This window comes from Rhinopithecus bieti, unplaced genomic scaffold, assembly GCF_001698545.2.
Source record: "Rhinopithecus bieti isolate Rb0 unplaced genomic scaffold, ASM169854v2 scaffold_11933, whole genome shotgun sequence".
Classification (NCBI taxonomy): domain Eukaryota; kingdom Metazoa; phylum Chordata; class Mammalia; order Primates; family Cercopithecidae; genus Rhinopithecus; species Rhinopithecus bieti.
This window is the reverse complement of record NW_016806995.1, coordinates 2184628-2205297: the sequence shown is the minus strand read 5'-3', so window position 1 is coordinate 2205297 and position 20670 is coordinate 2184628. Positions and strand designations below refer to the sequence as shown.

At 48.5% G+C, this 20670-nt stretch overlaps 1 protein-coding gene across 4 annotated transcripts in view; it reads right to left on the bottom strand.

Moving 5' to 3' along the window:
- Positions 1-18313, bottom strand: part of CMKLR1 (chemerin chemokine-like receptor 1) — a 53951-nt gene extending 35638 nt beyond the window's left edge. The window contains exons 1-3 of one of the 4 annotated variants that reach the window (XM_017879754.1): positions 17476-17746; positions 8997-9142; positions 8456-8668 (exon numbers count right to left, since the gene is read on the bottom strand). The gene's annotated coding sequence lies outside the window, so the exon portion shown is untranslated. Of the gene's footprint in view, positions 1-8455; positions 8669-8996; positions 9143-17475; positions 17766-18267 lie in introns of those variants that run through there. The other 3 variants (XM_017879755.1, XM_017879756.1, XM_017879753.1) reach the window with 3 other exon arrangements.
- Positions 18314-20670: the final 2357 nt, after the last annotated feature.

Here is a 20670-nt window from a genome sequence, read left to right as displayed (position 1 = left end):
CTCGGCCTCCCAAAGTGCTGGGATTACAGGCTTGAGCCACCGAGCCCGGCCCCCATCCTGCACTTTCATGCGCCTGCGTCACTCACCACCCCCTAATCCTGACTCTGCTGGAGAGCACACCCTAACACAGAACGTGCACCCAAATCCCTATCTCAGGCTCTGCTTCGGGAAACTCGATCTGAGACAGGGATCCAGATCAGAACCCATTGCAGGGGTTCTTAGAACATACTCTGACTCATTCCTCTCCTCTGTATTTCCACATCTAAGAGACCCTGATGTCCTTCCCTAGCTCCTCCCCACACAGCCCCATTCCAGCCAAGGCTCTGCCTCTGCTTACTGCCCTGACAGAACTGGGAATTGAGCACACACGGTGATACAGTTTGAATATCTGTCCCCTCCAAATCTCATGTTGAAATCTGATCTCCAGTGTTGGAGGTAGGGCCTAAGGGCAGTGTCTGGGTCATAGGGGTGGATCCCTCCTGACTGTCTTGGTGCTATCCTCCAAGTAAGGAGTGAGTTGTCTATTAGTTCCCACAAGAACTGATTATTTAAAAGGAAGAGGTCGAGGGGAAGGTGGAAGAAGGAGGGAGGGGAGAAAGGATAAATCTTTGCTTTTGGGAAATCAGGCATATGTTACATGAGGGGCTTGGGAGGTGGGCTGGCACTTTGGCTCTTTCTAAATGTGGAGGGAGAAGTATTCACAGTCTGAGGGCTGGGATGTTAATTCTGAGTCCCGGATCCCTGGAGCGGGTTGGGATTCCTGCTGGAGCTCAGGAGAAAGCACCCCTTGCCTGGCACATACCTCCCAGGGCTTGGGGAGGAAAGCTTGGGGTTTCATCCCCTAGTCATGCCAACCCTTTGGGATTTTAGGGAGACACTGGGCTCCAGATGTTCCGGCTGAAACTCTAACTCTGCTCCACACAGTGCCTGAGTTTCCACCATCACAGTTTTAAATCCCAACTCAGTTCACAGCTTTCTTCTCCAGCTGTATCACGTGAAAGTGCAATGCTTTTGTGCCTCTGAAGTTACTTCAGCCTGGGTTGCCCACTGGCCAACTCCTGCTTGTCCTTCAAATTTCACTTTGTCCAGACAGCCTTCCCTGACTTGACAACCGGAGTTGATACTATGCCAACAGGTCCCCCTAGCACCCTGGGCTTACTCTATTAGTTCCCACAAGAACTGATCGTTTAAAAGAGCCTGGCACCTTCCTTTCCTCTCTCCCTCCTTCTCTCCTCATGTGATGCTGGCTCCCCTTCCCCTTCCACCATGAATGGATGCTCCCTGAAGCCATCGCCAGAAGCAGATGCTGGTTCCATGCTGTTTGTGTAGCCTGCAGAACCATGAGCAAAATAAACCTCTTTTCTTTGTAAATTACCCAGCCTTGGGTATTCTTTTATAGCAACACAAAATGAACTAAGACACATGGTAATCATTTCATCCAATTGCCACATCTGGGCACCTACTATGTGCCAGGTGCATTCTGCCCCTGCAACCTAGCCTTGGATCTGGCAGCAGATACCTTTCCCTCCATACCTCATTCTCTCAGATTCCCCCTTCAGCCAGACAGTGCCCACCTGAATCCCCCACTCAGCTCAAAGAAGCCCAAGAGACCAGCTGAGCTCAGTAAACATCACGCCTTAGGATTTCATGAACTGGTTACATTTCCCAAAAATTTTTGAGACTGTCATAGAGTTGCCACCTTTCTACATTTGCCAAGTAAGGATTTTGCAAAACTAAAACCATCCCTTACCATCACCACCACTTCAGAAAAGAAACATACCCAGGAAAATAGGTGAGACATAGACTCATCCTTTTCAGTTGAAAATATTTCACTTTATGAAAAGCTTACTCTGCTATCTGTTATTTTCCCTTTTTATTTTATTTATTATTATTATTATTTATTACTTTTTTTTTTGCTTATCTGCAGACTGGTAAAAATGTGGACACAGCTAGGCTCTGGTGGGCTGGAGCTGTCAACCCTTCTCTTTGACATTCAGGGAAACTAAGACCAAAGGACAGCTTGTCTTCCCCATTCAAACCCTAGTCCTTGAATGTTTCCCTGAAGAAAACCGAGGAATGAACGAGGTGCAGTGGAGACAGGAAGCCTGGGTTTCAGTCCTGACTCTGCTTCAGATTTTCTGTGAACCTGCACAAGTTTCTGCTCCTCTCTGAACCACAAGGCTGCAAATCTTTCAGATGACACTGACCTGGAAGTTGCCATCTGGTCCAACATGTAGGACTTGGGGTGCAGTCCCTGCCTGAGCTCACAAACAAGCTTGGCTGGAGAAAAAGGACTGGATGCCAGTCCTCTTTCTCTGATAGCCAATCTAGCGCCTCAGTTTCCTCTTCTGGAAATGAGTTCTTTGATCCTTGCCAACTCCAGACTGCCACACAGACAGTGGCACAGGGGCCAAGGGGAGAGAACTGGCAACAGCTAAGCCACCTGGAGGAAGAGGCTGGCCCCACAGCCAAGGGCCTCTGATAAGAGGCACACAGGACTTCTTCCAGCTCCAGAGAGACCAGGGGTCTACAGTCCAGGCCTGGCAGGTCCCCTCCCTGTCAGAGACCCAGCCCAGGCCAGAGGTCTAGGACTCCAGCTGGGAACCCCCAGAGTTTACATCTCTGGGCAAAGCCAGGCATTTACCTGTCCCCAATGGAAAGGTGCTTGGGGTGTCTAGTGCCAACTGGGTTCTTGGTGGTCTCTTTTTTCTGGGAGCTGGATGTGATCACACTTGTTGTAGAAGGAAGCACGTCTCAGCTGTCCAGGAAACGTGTCCTGGCTGCCCAGACACAGATGTAGGGGGGCACATGGGAACAGGGCTCACCAAAGAGGCATCTTTTTAAGTGTTGTAGTGAGGCTGCCTGGGTTCAAGCCTTGGCTCTGCCGCTTACCAGCTGTGTGACCTTGGGCAAGTCACTTAACCTCTCTGTGTCCCTATTCCCTCCAATATACAATGGAGAGGTGAGGGGAAGAGGATCCCATCATGTGTGAGCACTCCCCTCAGACCTGACAATCCATGAGTTCTCTACTCCAAGTTTCTCCAAACAAGCCACCCAGACAGGAAGCCAGAGCACAGACAAGGTGCCTCTCCCTGGAGCCGACCCAAAGACTTCCGAGGGGCTCCATTTTCATCTTTAAATGCATGGGTCTATTATGGCGCTGAATGCAAAGTTCTCAAGCTATTTTCTTAAAGCAAGTGCCCTCAAAATAATTGTATGCAGTTTAAAAATAAAACACATGGCCTTGAAATAATTTTAGTGAGGGTTTGGTTTTCCCTAAGGGAAAGAGATCCTGTTCCCTGAGGGCTGAGGGTGTACCCTTCTGCTGTTGGGGCTCGCTTGTTCATTTCCTTGCAAGTGTTTACTGAGCACCCACAATGTGCTGGGTGCAGGGGTGGTGGGTGGCCTGAGCACGCTTCCTCCCACAGCCTCCAGTCTGACCACAGCCAGTTCCCAGAGGGAAGAAACCAACAAGAACCCTGTCAACACCCAGGGCCTCAAGAACCCTCCCACTGGGAATAGGTGAGTGCTTGGTTTTGCCCAAAGTTGCTGCACCCAACCTCTGGAAGACCACAGCTGGTTCAGAGCACTTGCTACAGAAGGAAGAGGGCGAGAGGAAAAGGAGGAGAAAGAGGGAGACGGGGCAGTGGAGACAGGGCAGCGGAGTCGGGGCAGTGGGAGGTGCACTGGGAGGACAGGGATCAGGCAGCCTGGAGATGCCCCCAGCATTTCCAGAGGGCTCCCAGGCACCACCACCCCTCGGGGAGCCAGAAGACACCCAGACAAACCTTATGGGTCGTTCTGGAAATTTGTTCCGGGGGCCTGCCTTGGACTGTGGCTTCTTTCATTTCACCCCTGTCTGCTCTCAATCACCTGAGAGGATGAAGATCAGAGCCACAGAGCTTCTTACTAAATCCACATCGTGACTGGGGATTGTCCACATTGTGGGTGCTCCTGGCAGGTGCAAGGCAACTTGCACCCCTACTGTTATCAGCCCAATTCCAATTTCCCCAATGGGTAAATAGCTGGCTGTGGCAAATACCACAAATATTTAAATAGCTGGCTGTGGCAAATACCAAAAACAAGTAAAGAAATAAAACATACCCTCCCACAGATCCATCTCCCCCTGCCCCACCCAGACAACCCTATGAGGCAACATCAATATTACACCCATTTTACAGATGAGGAAACTGAGGCAATCAAGCAAGGAAGTCAAGGAATTTGAAGCCAAGCCACCAAATTCCAGAAGCTTTGACCATCTTGCCATGCTGCCTCTCTAAACACACCTGGATAAAACGCACTTCTACCCACACCAACCCAGCCACCAACACCACATCCTATCCCAGTTCCCGCTTCCACTCCCTGCACAAGGAGGGAAGGAAAGTCAGTTGAAAAACAGTTTTACCAGTTCCACAGAGAGTGGCAAGGACCCCAGGCTCCTCATCCAGGGCACGGGACATGTTGGGGTAACCACTCCTACCCCCAGGCTCTGTCAGAAATGCTGGAGGGTGGGCGAGCAGTGTAGACATGAGTGTGCTAAGATTGAGACACTCACCTCTGTGACCTCCCAGGCCTGCCCTATTTCTCTGAACTCTGCTAATGTGGAGCTCTGTCATTTTTTTTAAGGCAACCCAATTCTGGCCATTCTGTCTACAAGAAAAGGGAGGAACAGAGAGGCTCCAGTGGAGGTGCGAGGAAGTTGGAACTACAAATTTCTCCTATGAAATTGACTCAGTAGTTTTCTGTCCTCAGGTCCTTGCAGCAGAGGAGGCTGTGGCTTGCTTGTCTCTGGGAAGATCCCCAACCAAAAGCTGCCCCTTCCCTGTGCTTATGTCCGCAGCATCTGAATGTCCCCCATCCTGAGCACTCTCTGCTGGCTGAAGGCATCCTGCTCGCAAACCTTCCACTCCGGCAAGCTACCATCAGTTGCAAACACCTCAGTGTGAATGAGTGTATTGCTTTGGTTTCCAACCGGCCATCTGGATGAGAATAGGCTTCTGAGGCAATGGGCCATGACACTGATGAGTCAAGCCATGGAAGATGAAGAGACAGTCCCATCATAAAGGCCATAATCAGTATAGAAGGGGTCTGCAGCAGAGGAACGGGGGAAAGACCTGGAAATCACAGGGGAGAAGAATTCATGGACTCTGGAGAAGGGAGCTGGGAGAACAGGGGCAGCCTGGGCGATGTGGCCTTGGGCACTCAGCTGATGTCTTTGAGCCTCAGTCTCTGAGCCTCATCAAGGACAGGGAAAGCTGGCTGCTAAGGGACTGGGGGCTAGAGCAGAGGAGGTGATTGCAGAATTCAGTCGCATTTCAGAAAGTACTTCCCAATGACCTCGCATGCACCCTGCCTTATTTTAAGTTCAAGGAAGTCTTCAGCATGCTTCTTTTACAAGGGCTCTACCAAGCACTGGTCCTACTGCTATGTGTTTTTTCACGGATTCGCTGATTTAATCCTCACCACACAGCTCGTGGCAGATCCTGTCATCAACTCTAATTTACAGTGAAAAAACTGAGGCTGAGAGAGAGAGAGAGAGAGAAACTGATCCAAGATCACCCAGCTGGTAATCAAGGGACTCAGGATTTGAACTCAGGTGTAACTCCTAACGTGGAACTGTAACACGATAGAACTCATCAAAGAGCAAAGAGCTATAGCTGCTAAAGGGTGGGTGCCTTTCAAAGACAGAGAGGGGGATTGGCTAATAAAGATGTCCTGAGGCCGGGCACGGTGGCTCATGCCTATAACTCCTTCACTTTTGGAGGCCAAGGCAGGAGGATCAGTTGAAGCCAGGAGTTTGAGACCAGCCTGAGCAACATGGTGAGACCCTATCTCTATAAAACATTTTAAAAATTATCTGGGCATGGTGGCACATGCTTGTAGCCCTAGCTAACTTGGGAGGCTGAAGCACGAGGATGGCTTGAGCCCGGGAGTTCAAGGCTACAGTGAGCTATGATTGCACCACTGCACTCCAGCCTGGGCAACAGAGTGAGACCCTGTCTCTTAAAAGAGAGAGAGATGTTGTGAATTAGAGAACGAAGGAGTGAGTGAACACATGTCATCTCTCTAGGTCTCCGTTTCCCTGGCTATAAAACAGGACTGTTTTTCCCACCTCCCACACATCTGATGAATGTCTGTGAAGCCAGCGGGTGGGTGCTTGGCTTATAAACAGCCTGTTGTGATCAGCCAAGAGGTAGGACTGGTCCCAGAGGACAGTCTCGGAGGAGGGAAGCAGGACTGGGCAGCAGCCCAGCCTGAACTCCACGGGTGAAGGCTACCTGTCCCTTCAGGCGGTGGAACCAACACAAAAGGCTCTTGGAAGGAAGAATGAGGAGGTGCAGTGGGCTTCCTGGGCCCCAGGAAAATGTGAAACACCAGACGCGGTGGGACGGGGCTGAGAAAGTGTGGATCAGAGGCCAGCCTTCCAAGACGTGGAGGTCAGAAACCCTGTGATGGGGAGGGGAGGGTGTCTCCCCACCAGCTGGCCTCACAGGCTGCTCACAGCAGTTCTCTCCTCTCCCCAGAGTCATGTTTCTAATTTCCTGATTTCCTTCACATCTGAGACTTTTCATGGGAGGAGAGGGAAAAACAGTAAAAGAAAGGCCTGTTTAGGCCAGACAGGGCCAGCTGCCCCCAGGAGAAGTGAGGCCAGCAAGTCAAGGTCTCCACCCAGTCCGTACCATGTCTTTTAGCCAAGGCAGGAAGTCCAAAGGGAAAAGCTTGGAATGAAACCAGGACTTTGGCATTGCCTACAACGAGCATTTCTTAGCCTTTCATGGTTCAGGAGTGTTGGTCTCCCTCATCCCTTCCCCACCAGGCCAGCCCCTGACACTGAGGCCCCAACTCCGGGCCACACATGATCTCGTGTAAGCCCCACAACACCCCAGTGAGGAAAGCCCTTTTATGATCCTCTTCGTAAAGTTGAGGAAACTGAGGCTCAGAGCAGTTAAGCAACCCTTCTGGGGCCTCCCAGCCAGCACGCGGCTGAAATGGGTTTCAAAAGAGGTCTGTGAGAAAGCAGAGCAGCTGCCTCTATCCACCCGGTGGCCATCCCTTCTGACTCAAGGGAAACCCTTTTTCTTCATGACCTAAATTGCTGACAGTTGAAGAGGCCCCCTGTGAGTTGAGTCTGTCATAAAAGAGACTGCAAATTGCCTGCACTCCCTGAAGACCTGTTCTTGACGTCAGTCAGCCGTACCTCCCCACAGCTAGGAGGCCAGGGGACCCTTTAGTGCCCAGCCTGGACTGGTCTGGCTGCCGCAGCTGGTGGCCAAGTCTGCCTTTCTCCAGTAAAGACATCACCAAATTGCCTTGGGCAACCCAAAGGTGCCATCTTAAATCAACTCTCCTTTAGCATTAAACCTGAAGGAAACACCTTGTTTCCTCCCAGCCTCTATGCCTAGGTCCATCAGCAAGTCCTGGGAGTAGTGGAAGGGGGATCCACCATTCAATCAAGGAAGTCACCAGTGGAGAGAAAGATTCTCTTCTCCAAGCTGGTTGATGGGCCAGACAACCCATGAGATAAAGCCACAAACCAGCATGCCCACTGGAATTTCAAACTTAATTAGCTTCGGGTTGTCTGGAATCTTCCATTGCCCAAATGTTCAAATTTAATCAACTGAGTTTGGAGAAGGCAAGGGTTGGAGACAGCAGGATGCTGTTCCCATGAAATGAAGCACAATGTGGACCACCTGGAAAATTGGGTAGGGCCTTCAAGGCCCTGAGGAGCATTCCGACCTCCTCCTGCCGTCCCTGTTTCCTGCCCACTGTGCCAGACTCCCTGCAGTCATCAAGTCTCTGGATCTGTGTTCATGCAGCTCTCCCTGCCTAAAATCTCTCTCATGTCTAGCCAACTGCTCCTATAGGCAACTCAAGGCCAACTCACCCTTAGAACCCAGCTCGAATACATGCTTCCTTCTCGAAGCACTATTTCCTGGCTTCCCCAGTGAAAGCTACCTCCACTCCACTCCTGCAGTACTTTGCACACTAAATGTATCAAGCAGGCATAAATGGGAAGGTATTTATCAATAAGCACTCAGTAAAAATGGCCCAGTAGTCACTTACTGTTCTGAATGGATGATGAATTGAATCATCATGGGTGACTGCAACCTGTGAGCAAAATTTGCCCCAAGCACTGACATTAAAGTCAACCTTCTGGCTAGATGGGCCTCCACTCTGTTTACTCACCTGTCTCCCACTCAATGGGGAGCTCCCTGTATCCCATGCTCCTAGCACACAGTTGGTGCTCAGTAAATGCTTGTGAAGTGAACAGAGGCTCCTTTAGACAAATCCTTTCTGAGTTTCAGTTTTCCCATCTGAAGAATGGGAGTGTAGACTAACTTAGGGTGACAAATGATTTTCTCCAGATGGCCACTGTCATTCGTTGTTTTAAGATGAAGATGGTAGATTGTCTTTAAAGACAGACTCTAACATCCCACCCTGCCCCAATACTCACATGTCACTCCTCCCATCAAGAAATGGACTTTATTTCTCCTTCCCTTGAATCTGCACTGGCATGGTGAGTTGCTGTGACCAACAGAAAGTGGTAGAAGTGATGCTGTGCTAGTCCCAGCCTAGATCTCTCGATGCCAGCAGCTTCTGCTATCACTGTTGCAGAGCCCTGAGCCTCCTGGTAGAAAAATCCAAGCAGTTCTGCTAGAGAGATGGGCTACAGAGAGAGAGAGAGAGAGAGAGAGCGCACACAAGTTCTGGGATGTGAGATCATCTTATATATCCCAGCCTCGGTCAAGCTCCCAGCTGAATGCAGCCCATGAGTAATGCAGCCAATACTATATGGAGCAGAGATGCACTGTCCCTGCAGAACTCTACTAAGTTGCATAATTATAAATGAATAAATCAGTTCAAGCCACTAAATTTGGGGATGGTTTGATCCACAAAGATAAACAACAAAGACATCTGGGCTCAACTAGAGGAAAAGTCATGACTGATGTGTGATGTCTGCCACAGCACATGGTGAGGCATGTGGACTTCCATACCTGGACTAGGTCATGTCAAGGTCAATGCCAATTCAATTCAATGTCAATTCATTATTCTTCTGAGGCCTTCTAGAAATTCAAGTTCCAGATTCAGAGGGAATTCATCCACCATCAGAGAGAACCCCAGCAGGCATCCAGTGGGGACCCTGGAAGGATTAAATGAACCCATGAGGTAGCCCCTCTTGGGGCAAAGAAACAGTAACTTGGAAAGAAAGTAGAGCAGTTGGTAGCAGGACTGGAAGCAGAAAGAGGTAGAAATGGGAGACACTGAGCCCTACTGATAGTAGAACAGCTGACTGGGGGCTGCAGGCTCTTGCAGCCTAGGGGACAAAGATAATCCATCCCTCAAGCCAATTCATATCCCAAGAACCTTCCAGGTCAAACACAAGCCTGGCTGGGCAGCTGGCACTTTCTCCCCTCCTAGTTAACATCCACATCCTCAAAAACGAACCTTCTTTCTTATGGGGGGAAGAGAAGGAGCCCTCGTGCTCCTTGCAGCCCATGAGCCAGACAAGCACGTCTCTCTAGCATGGGGCAGAGACAGAAAGGTTCTCATAACTAGAAGTCACCAGTACCTGGGATGGAGAGACTCAAGCTGGGAAGTTAAACTGCTGGGGGATCATTCATTCATGTTGAGCCTCCTACCAGCTGCCAGGCACTTAACTTTTGCTATCTCCTTCCATCCTAACAACTACCCTATGTACTACATGCTGCCATCCCCATTTCACAGATGGGAGAACCCCCTCACTCAGAGTCAGCAGGTTCATAAGTGCAGGGACTTGAACGCAGTCTAAATGATGCTAAAGCCTGGTTCCTGGGTTGGTCCTAATAATCACTGAATACTCCCTGGTAAAGCCTCACTGGTTGCTAACACTTGCATCCATTCTAATTGGTCAATACTCTGCTGAACCAACTGTCAATAGATGGCCACCTGAACTCCCAATATCCAAATTCCAAATTCAAGAAACAATCAGATGCAGACCAATGTCACTGGTAGACAGAATAACAGATCCCTAAAGATGTCCACATCCTAATCCCCAGAACTGTAAATATGTTATCCTACATGGCAAAAGACACTTTGACATTTTGCAGATGTCATTAGGAATCTTAAGATGGGGGGATTATGCTGGATTACCCAGGTGAGCCCGGGGTCTTTAAAAATGAGACAGGGAGGCAGGGGGGCCAAAGTGATTTGATGTGACAAAGATTCAACCTGCAGTTGCTGGCTTTGAAGGCTGGGGAAGGGGACCATGAGTCAAGGAATGTGGCAGCCTCTAGAAGCTGGAAAAGGAGGGCAAACAGATTCTCCCCTATGGCCTCCGGAAGAGACGCAATCCTTGATTTTAGCCCAGTGAAACCCATTTGGGACTTCTGACCTCCAGAATAATAAGATAACAGGTTTGTGTTGTTTTAAGCCACTCGGTTTATGGTTATTGTTACAGCAGTAACCGGAAACGTATACACTTGCTACCTGAACTCTTACTTCATCTAACACTCAGGAATTCATAGATTCTGATAACTGTTCAAACCAATTCAGGTAACAAAGGATTGGCATTTGAGCATCCCCTGCCTTTATTCCCCACCCCAAGTCATTTATTGAGCACTTACTCCAGGCCAAAGAACATAGCAGACGCTCTCTCAACAACCCTGGACAGGAGGAAACCGAGGCCTAAAGAGGTTACATGTATGTGACTTGCACATGCTCACAAAAACAACAGGTGGCCAGGTGAGGTGGCTCACACCTGCAATCCTAGCACTTTGGGAGGCCAAGGCAGGTGAATCACTTGAGTCCAGGAGTTCGATACCAGCTTGGGCAACATGGTGAGATCCTTTGTGATGGTGAATACTGAGTGTCAACTTGATTGGATTAAAAGATAATAAGTATTAATCCTGCATGTGTCCGTGTGGGTGTTGCCAAAAGAGATTAACATTGGAGTCAGTGGGCCGGGGAAGGCAGATCCACCCTTAATCCAGTGGGCACAATCTAATTAGCTTCCAGAAAATATAAAGCAGATAGAAAAACCTGAAAAGGAGAGACAGGCCTAGCCTCCCAGCCTGCGTCTTTCTCCCATGCTGGATGCTTCTTGCCCTTGAACATCAGATTCCAAGTTCTCCAGTTTTGGGACTCAGACTGACTCTCCTTGCAGATGGCCTATTGTGGGACCTTGCGATCATGTAAATTAATACTTGGTAAACTCCCCTTTATATATGTAGAGAGAGAACCCTAAGAGAACCCTCTAAGAGAACCCAACTAATACATCCGATCTCTACAAAAAATACAAAAATCAGCCAGGCATGGTAGTGCATGCCTATGGTCCCACCTACTCAGGAGGTGAAAGGATTACTTAAGCCCAGGAGGTCAAGGCTGCAGTGAGCTGTGATCATGTCACTACACTCCAGCCTGGGTGACAGAATGAGATTTTGTCTCAAAAAATAAAAAATTAAAATTAAATCAACAGGTGTCAAACCCAGGATGAGAACTCACATCTGCCTGACCACAGGCCCTGCCCTCCTCTCACTACACCACACCCTCTCCCCATTGACTTCCTGTTTCTCTGACCCCTGATTTCCAGGAGGAAAAACCAAGTGTGCTCACTGTTGTTTTTTGTACCCATCTCCCCACCCACCCACCTGCTTGCACAAGAGCTACCCTCAGCAGGAACCCAGGGCTGGAATCTGAGGACCCAAGTCCTATACCCCAAGAAAGCAGAACCGATTCCGACACTCTGCCTGGATAGCAGCTGATCTCCCTGCTGAGTCAGCCACTGGTACTTCCAACAATGCCAGAGACTGTCTATGGTGGAGACAGCGAGACCCAAGGCACTCTCTACCAGCAGAGCCCAAGACTTCTCCTTGGGGCCAGACATGGAGAGAAGAGACTGGCCCAAATGACATTTCCAGTCTGGGAACCCAAGATCACAAGGCACCAGACACCCAAATGTGCAAAGACCAATTTCAAAGTTCACTGTCCCAAAAATAAAAATAGAAATGCCTTCATTGAACTGACCACGTGCTGTACTCAGTGCTTGATGGATATGGACTCATTTAATCTCACCATAACCCTGCCAGGCAGGCATTCATAGCATGCCCCACTTATGAGTGAGCAAGCTGAGGGGCTCAGGAGGTTAAAGTTCAGAGCTGGGTTCTCAACCCTGGAGCACTTGGATCTGGGATCTATCATCACTAGTGTGCTGCCAGCCAACGCCACCCAAACATCAACATTTCTTTCTTTGATAGCACCATGTAGAATTACTGTGTCTTGATTCCATCTGACAGTGTGAGGATTTCTACTTTTTTTCAATCATACCTGTGTCCATTGCTGCAAAAATCTAGAAGTTCTAAAAAGAAATAACTGGTTTCCTGCTATTGTCTGAAACCAGCATGTCCTGAGGCCAGCAGCAGCACAAAGTGGCTGCCAATAACAGGGGCTCTTCACTGCATGTCAGTCCTGGCCTAGGGCCACCTCTTCAGCAGCGGGTATGGAGAAAGTCCTGGGCTGGAAACCAGGTGTTTCAAGTCCTAATCTGGCCAAATGATCTTGGGAATGTCATGTAACCAATCAGGGTCTCACTTTCCTCATCTCTCAAATGGGTTCCACAAGGATAGGAATCGTGTCTTTCCATTGTTCTTGCCCTGTGGAGAGCCAGACGTGTAGTAGATGCTAATAAATGTTTGTTGAGTGAATGAATAAAAGTATATGTTACAAGTTTGTTTCTCCTCCCCGAGGGCCTCAAAGACAGGAAGCAGGTCTGATTCATCTCATTTTCTCACAGTGCTGCAGCTGTTACTCCCACATGAATTTATTCACACAGGAAATTGCTCCCAAGCACCCACTATGTGGCCAGCCCAGTTGAAGCCTCAGTGTCTTCCATGGACCACACAATACCTTCATGCACTGTCCCTTCTCTTTTACACAGCCAGTGACTGTAATACTTGGTCACACTGTACTTCTGCACCCCAAGACCTAGGACAACCACCCAGCTGCCTTACAGTCAGCAGCCTTGGCCCATTCTGGGGAGTTTGAACATGATTCCTGAGTTTTCACTTCCCTCATGCCCAGCCCTGGGGGAGCCCAGCCCCAGGAAAATCCCGACTCTAACCACACCATGTACACAAACATGCACACCACCATTCAAATGTGCAGTGGGGCCCTAGGACAGGAATAAGATGTTTTTAGTTCAAATACCATTCTTTTGCTATGAGCTGTGTGACCTTAGGCAAGTCCCTTTACCTCTCTGAGCCTCATTGTATTCACCTATAAAATGGGGATGATAGTCCTGAGGCCTTTCCATGTAGGCTTGTAGGGAGATTCAAGTAGATAATGAATATAAATACCTTTGACTTAATAACCCGCAACATGCTCTATCAAATCATTATTCTTATTTCCTTTTTCCAGAAGGGAAAGAGAATGGCAGTTGCCTATGTTTCAGAAAAATCCATGTTTAGGGGCCTGGAGCCTGGAAATGTACTTAGTATATTTGATGGGAATTACCTTGAGGACAGGTGATGTTGTGAGTCCAACATCACCATGTTAACTAAGATTGACTAGTGAAAATGTAGACTTAGAATGGAAGAATGAAAGCAACCCAAGAGGTCACCACATTTGTGACAGAGACAGGTGGCTGTCCACAAAAATTCATTCTCCCTGTCCACAATACACGACTGTGGCTGGGAAAGAGCTGCTCTTTGCCAAGAACCTCATATCCTTGTAACTCTATGTCCTGGCCTCCTTTGCAATTAGATTGGCCACATGATAGTTCTCATGTGTGAGTGGAAGTGATGTCTGCTGCTTCCAGGCCAAAGCAGAGAAGCAAATATGCCACTTCCATACTTTCTTTTGTCTTCTGCACCTGACTGCAGACAATGAGGATATCCGAGGAGAGAGTGGGACCACCAGATGAGTCACTGAAGTAACATGAAGAAGAGGCCCACCCTCCATTCAGAAATACCTGCCTTATAATAAAGCTGTTTTGCTTCAGCCCTTATGCCTTTGGGGGCCTATTTGTTACTGCAGCTACTACCCTAGCTGATACTCCATTCGACCTCCTTATTTACAGATGAAATTATTGTGGCCGGAGAGTGAGAGTGCCTCGCCAAGGTTACACAGTAAGCCCAACAGATGTCTAAGACTTTGGTCTCTTAACTCCTTGGAGCAGAGGAGTTGCAGTTTCCTGCCTGCTCTATGGAGCCACAAAGATTCTTAGAGGCCCTTCAGCAACAAGAGTGAGATTTAGTGGCAGCCTGGAGTCTTCCACTTCTGTTTCCACGAGAATAACACCGCTTTTATCTGTTTTCAAATTGCACTTCCCCATAAGACTTTCATTTGTGGAAAGGATTCTGCAACTGAAAATAATTTCAAAGCCCCATGCTGGGGATTGCTAACACGATCTGACTTTCTGTGGTACTATAAGACAAAGTTTCGCTTCTTCTCTGCCAAACCTTCTGGCCTCAGCTGCTGACACAGAACATGTGGATTCACAGACGTACATGAATATTTGCTTAGAAAGGAAAAAAGAAACCTCATTGTGCAGCAAAGAACCCAAGACCTCAGTGTGAACAAAGGGCAAAAAGCAAAGACTTTTAAGCACTCTAGGTTGGTGGTTCTCAAGTTTTGGGGTGCATCCGAATGACCTGGGGTGCTGGTTCAACATGCAGACACTGAAGTCTCATCCACAGAGATTCTGATTTCCTAACTGAAGCTTTAAGAAACACTTGCAATTAGCTGGGCGTGGTGGCTCATGCCTGTAATCCCAGCACTCTGGGAGGCCGAGGCGGGCGGATCATGAGGTCAGGAGATCAAGACCATCCTGGCTAACACGGTGAAACCCCATCTCTACTAAAAATGCAAAAAATTAGCCAGGTGTGGTGGTGGACGCCTGTAGTCCCAGCTACTTGGGAGGCTGAAGCAGGAGAATGGTGAGAACCCAGGAGGTGGAGCTTGCAGTGAGCCGAGATTGCACCACTGTACTCCAGCCTGGGTGGCAGAGCGAGACTCCATCTTGAAAAAAAGAAACAAAGAAAGAAAAAGAAACACTTGCGATTATTCTAATGCAGGTGGTCTAGAGATTGCACTTTGAGAAGCTCTGAGTCTACTTCATAGCCTCACAACTGGTGGTAATGACTGCACCTGTGTGGTGTAGATCAAAGGGAATGAAATAGGCTTTTGGTTTTCTTGTACATCAGTGGGAATAACAGCATTAATAATCCACCAAAGAAATCAATAATAATTTCCATTTGGCTCAGATGAGTGTCACAGGTATAGACAGGCAGAGTGGAATAGAAATGATCATCAGAACAATAGCTAATGTTTATAGAGACCTTATTTTACAACAAATCCTCTGCTTACATGTATGTTCTCATTTACTCTTTAGAATAGTCTTATGAGGCAGTTACTGATCATATTCCCATTTTATAGATGAGGAAACTCAGGCACAAAGATAAGGAATAACTGATTCCATGTCACTCAGTTGGCCAGTGGCAGACCAATTCAAGCCCACCCCCGGAATGATGACAATATCAAATAATACCATCCTTATTTACAGATGATATTATTGTGGCCAGAGAGTGGGAGTACCTTGCCTAAGACCAAGCTGCCCCTTCTTGCACAACGTTGTATTCCCTCTTGTGAGGAGGTCTAGCATCAGAACTCTTTAGGCTTCAGTTTCCTAATCTATAAAATGAGCATGTTAATAGTACCTTCATCATATGGCCATGGTGAGGATTTGATAAAATCATCTCAAGAAAGTGGTTTGCAAACTGAGAGGAGTTATTAGGTAAACATCTATGAGATAAGACTTCAGTCCAGCTTCCCCCACCCCATTTTGCAGACGGTGAAACTGAGACCTGGTTACTTTATTTATTCAATGGACACTATTCAATGACCCTAATATATGCTAGCTCTTGTGCAGGGGACTGAGAATGCAGAAAAAAAAGTAATATCCCAGATCTGGCCTCTAGGAGCCTCCCAGAGAGACAGATCAGATGACTGGTCATTAGAACACGGTGTGGTAGGAGCCGTGATAAGGGAGAGACAGGCCCTGGGAGAGCCTAGCAGACAAGCCCTGACCCAGTGTGGGTAGGGGACTTCTCAGAACAAGTCAAGCCAGAGAAGGGCATGACTTGCCCAAAGTTAAGGTTATATATTCCCTGAAGTTTTGGGGGAGTCCAAAGAAGGCCCCTGTGCATCAAGAGATAACTCTCCTGTGGACTTCCCAAGTGTCTGACAATCATCATTTGAGGGTCACTGGTTTAGATTAAAGCAAAGGCCAAGCTGCCTCCTCCTGCACCTGAATTACCCAGTCACACTCACCTCAGCAGCCAAGGCATTTAGAGGAATCTTTCCTTCAAACCAGTTTGGAAGAGGCAGGAGAGACGGCAAGAACCACAGGGAAGATTGGTCTTGAGAAGGAGGTAGGGATGCAAAAGGGAAGTTGAGGGCTCTCCCTAATAGAAGAAGAAAGACTCGGAACCTGGACGTTCAGGTGTATGACCTCAGACCAGTGATCTGGCATCTCTGAACCGCACAAGTCTGAGTGATTGGGTTTATACCAAGTAGTAGTTCCCTGATATTGTAGTGTGTTGTTTGTTTATAATTTTGCCAAAGCTGGCCTGCCCATTTAAAATGAGCTAGTCTGAAAACAGAGGAGGGAGTGGAATATTTCCAACAGAGAGTGCTGGCAAAAGGTTTGTGTCCTTCATATACAAAGAACCCTTAGATATCAATAAGAAAAAGATAAACATGCCCCCAGAGGAGGAAAAAAAATGGGAACAGACTTGAGCAGGAGAGTCACACTAGAAATGTGGAAAATCAGTTTATAAAAGAGAATCAACACTAATAAATGAAATGCCTATTGAAGCATCTAGATATTATTCTCAACTTCACATCAGGGAAGTTTTAAGGGATGGGTAGCAACAAGGTGGGTTTAGGACATGAGACTACTGTGCCCTGGTATAACATCATAGAGAGGTCAAGCTGTCACAGCCTTCCAGGATACAGTGTGACCAAAAGCTCAAAAAAGTCTCAAAAATAGGCAAACCTTAAATCTAGCAGTTTCTAAAAGGTATTCATAAGACACACACACAAAGATGTCATACTAAATAAAGTGTTCTAATAGGAAAAAAAAAAGGAGAAGCAAGTCGATTAGGGAAAAATCAAATAATCTTAAGATATCCTTTCTATGCAGCCATGAAAAATGTATATTGGAAGAATATAGGTGATACGGAAGAAAGTTCACAGTCTGTGGTTAAGCAGGTTATCCAATTAGATGTGGAAATGCACATTCATATATCTAGATGTGTGTCCTTGCTATTCCTTTAAACAATGAGCATGCATTACTTTTGACATCTGAAGATAATAACAAAACTCTTCCTTTTGACAAATATGAAATTATAAAAGGAAACAAACTTTTCTCTCTGTTAGTATTCATTCCCCTTCCCTGGCCCCTCTCAGAAGACACCCAAGGCAAGTGTGCGAAGATACCTTCCCTCTGGTCTCTGCCCGGAAGGTCTTCCTGAGAGTTCCCTGTGACTGCAGGCCACTGCAGGCTGTTGGGGAGACTTGCACACCCTGGCTTCTTTCTCCAAATCACAGGTTCCTCTGGCTGTGGCTGTTTGCCCAGAAAGCAGTTCATTCATTTGTTCACTCAAGATCCCCCTCCGAACCCCCAGAGCGCTGCGGCTGGAGCACCCCTATCACCCGGAAGCTTCCAAGGGAGCCGGCTCTGTGCTGAGCTACCTCCTGGCCGCCGGGCTGCTTCCCTGAATGGGACTGGGACAGAACACAGCCAGAAAAACAGCTGGAGGGAGGAGAGCAGGAGGGAGGGGCAGGAAACTGGGCTGACCGAGGGCGGGGGCGGCTAGCTGCGTGGAGAAGGGGCTGCGAGGGGAGGGTGCCCCTACCAGCCGGGGACTGGGCTCGTGGGTGGCGGCGGGGGCCCGCTGGGGACGACCCGCCCCTCAGGCAGCCTCTTTTAGCTGGGAAGCCGAGCCTACTGAGCGCAAACCGGAGCACAGGCGACCCCCAGCTGCTGGGGAAAATGCAAGCGCCTCTGCTCCCGGTGAGGGGCTCCAGCTCCACGCTGACCGAGAGACTGGCTGCCTCTCACCCTGGGCCTTTGCAACGCTGTTCCTCCCACCTGGATGCTATTCCTGCCCTAATTCGTGGCCCGATGGTCTCCTACTGCCTCTTCAGGTCTCAGACTGACGATCACCTCCCAGGGAAGCCTTCCCCAACCCTCAGGGGCTGCTCTGCTCCTCAGGGTCACCCCATCACCTCATTGATGCAGTGCTGTCCTTGCCTGTTAAGATGTCTCTCTCCTTGCACCAAGAACTCCTTGCACCAGGAACTCTGTAGGGAAATAACTGTATTTGTTCCCTGCCCTAGCCAGGCACTAAGTGCTGGTTCATCAACTGTGTGGTCACCATCATTAGTGGAATAATCAAAACAACTGCGAGCCAGGCAGGGTGCTAGGCGATGTGCACTTACACTTCACAGCAACCCTAGATAGCAGGAATTATTACTACCCCAGTCTTACCAATAAGGAAACTGGGACACAGAGAGATTAAGCCACTTGCCCAAGACCACACCACCAGCAGTTGACAGAGCTGGGATTCCAACTATGTTGTCTGGCTCCAAGGCCCACCCTTGGCCTCAGACTGAAGAAATAACAGAAGTGCCCACTGTGGGCCCCTGTGCCAAGTGCTTCCGTGGAGTAAGCCGTGTGAACCACCATCAACATCAGGGAGGCATCACTTGCCCATTGTACACATGAGGATGCTGGAGCCACAGAGCAGAAGTTGTTTTGTCCAAGGCACCCAGCTCATGCTGACGGAGCCATGGCTGGATCTGAGTCTGTCTGATTCCAAAGCCAAGACTGCCTACGACTGCCTAAAATAATATTTTTAGAAAGGAAAAGAAAAGGGAAGGGCAGGGGAGGGGAAGAGAGGGGAAGGGAGGAGAAGAAAGAAAGGAAGAAAAGGGAGGGCAGGGAGGAAGGTAATGGGGAGGAGAGGAAGGTGAAGGGAGAGGGAGATGGGTAGGGAGGGAGAGAAGGAGAGAAACCTGTGTTTTGGGCCTCAAAGTCTTTGGCAGGTGGAGGAATATGTCCTCATCGTCTGATCAGCCTTAGAACCCCACTAACCTCTCCCCACCATCCTCAATCCTTTAATTCAGTGAGCTTTACACTTAGAAACCATCTAATTTCATTCTTCCATTGTACAGATAACTTGAAGCCCAGAGAGATTGAGTCTCTTGCCCAAGGTCACACAGATCTCTACAGTCAGAAGTCTAGCCCAGTCTACCCAACTGTCTTCTTTCCTCTCTTCTTCTTTGGGCTTATCTAGGGTACAAAACCCCTTATCCAAACACTTACTGTACAGATGAGAATGCTGAACCCAGAGGAGGCAAGGGACTCACCCAAGGTCACCAGAAGCTAGTAATTGTATTAGTCCATTCTCACACTACTGTGAAGAAATACCCAAGACTGGGTAATTCATAAAGAAAAAAGGTTTAATTGACTCACAGTTTTGCATGGCGGAGGAGCCCTCAGGAAACTTACAATCATGGTGGAAGGTACCTCTTCACAGGGTGGCAGGAAAGACAATGAGTGCCAAGCAAAGGGGGAAGCCCCTTAGAAAACCATCAGATTTCATGAGAATTCACTCACTGTCATGAGAACAGGATGGGGGAAAACCACCCCCATGTTCAATTCCCTCCCACCTGGTCCCTCCCATGACTCATGGGGATTATGGAATTCCAATTCAAGATGAGATTTGGGTCGGGACACAGAGCCAAATCACGTCATTCCCCAAGTTCTCCTGGTAAAAGGAGAGGATATTTCCATAACGTGGCAGGGATCCTGTATATCACCATCTAACAGAGACCAGAGATTCCTAAAGCCTAGTTTCCAGACCAGCCCCAGCAGCCTCACCCGAAAGTTTGTTAGAAACACAAACCCTTGGCCGGGCGTGGTGGCTCATGCCTGTAATCCCAGCACTTTGGGAGGCCGAGACGGGCGGATCACGAGGTCAGGAGATCGAGACCATCCTGGCTAACATGGTGAAATCCTGTCTCTACTAAAAAATACAAAAAACTAGCCGGGCGAGGTGGCGGGCACCTGTAGTCCCAGCTACTCAGGAGGCTGAGGCAGGAGAATGGCGTAAACCCAGGAGGAGGAGCTTGCAGTGAGCTGAGATCCGGCCACTGCACTCCAGCCTGGGAGACAGAGTGAGACTCCATCTCAAAAAAAAAAAAAAAAAAGAAAGAAACACAAACCCTTGGGCCTCACTGCAGACCTAGGCAATCAGAAACTCCAGGAAGCCATCTGGGTTTTAAGAAGCCCTCCAGGGGATTCTGATGCTTGCTCAAGTTTGAGATCCACTGATATAGGCATTTCAATTAGGAATCCATTGAAATGGGTCCTGGAACAAGTCACCTTGCCAATGCACAGAATAGTGGCTAAGAACAGAGGCTTTGATAGCAGACGGACCTGGTTTGAATCCCTGTCTCTGTCACTGTAAGCTGTGTGACTTGGGCAAGACCTTTCACCTCTGGAGTCTCAGTTTCCTCATATGCTGTGGACCGTGGAAGAGGAGGAGGAGGAAGAGGGAAGGAGAGGAGGGAGAGGAAAAGAGGAGGAGAGAAAAAGGAGAGGAGGAGGAGGAAAAAGGAGGGCCA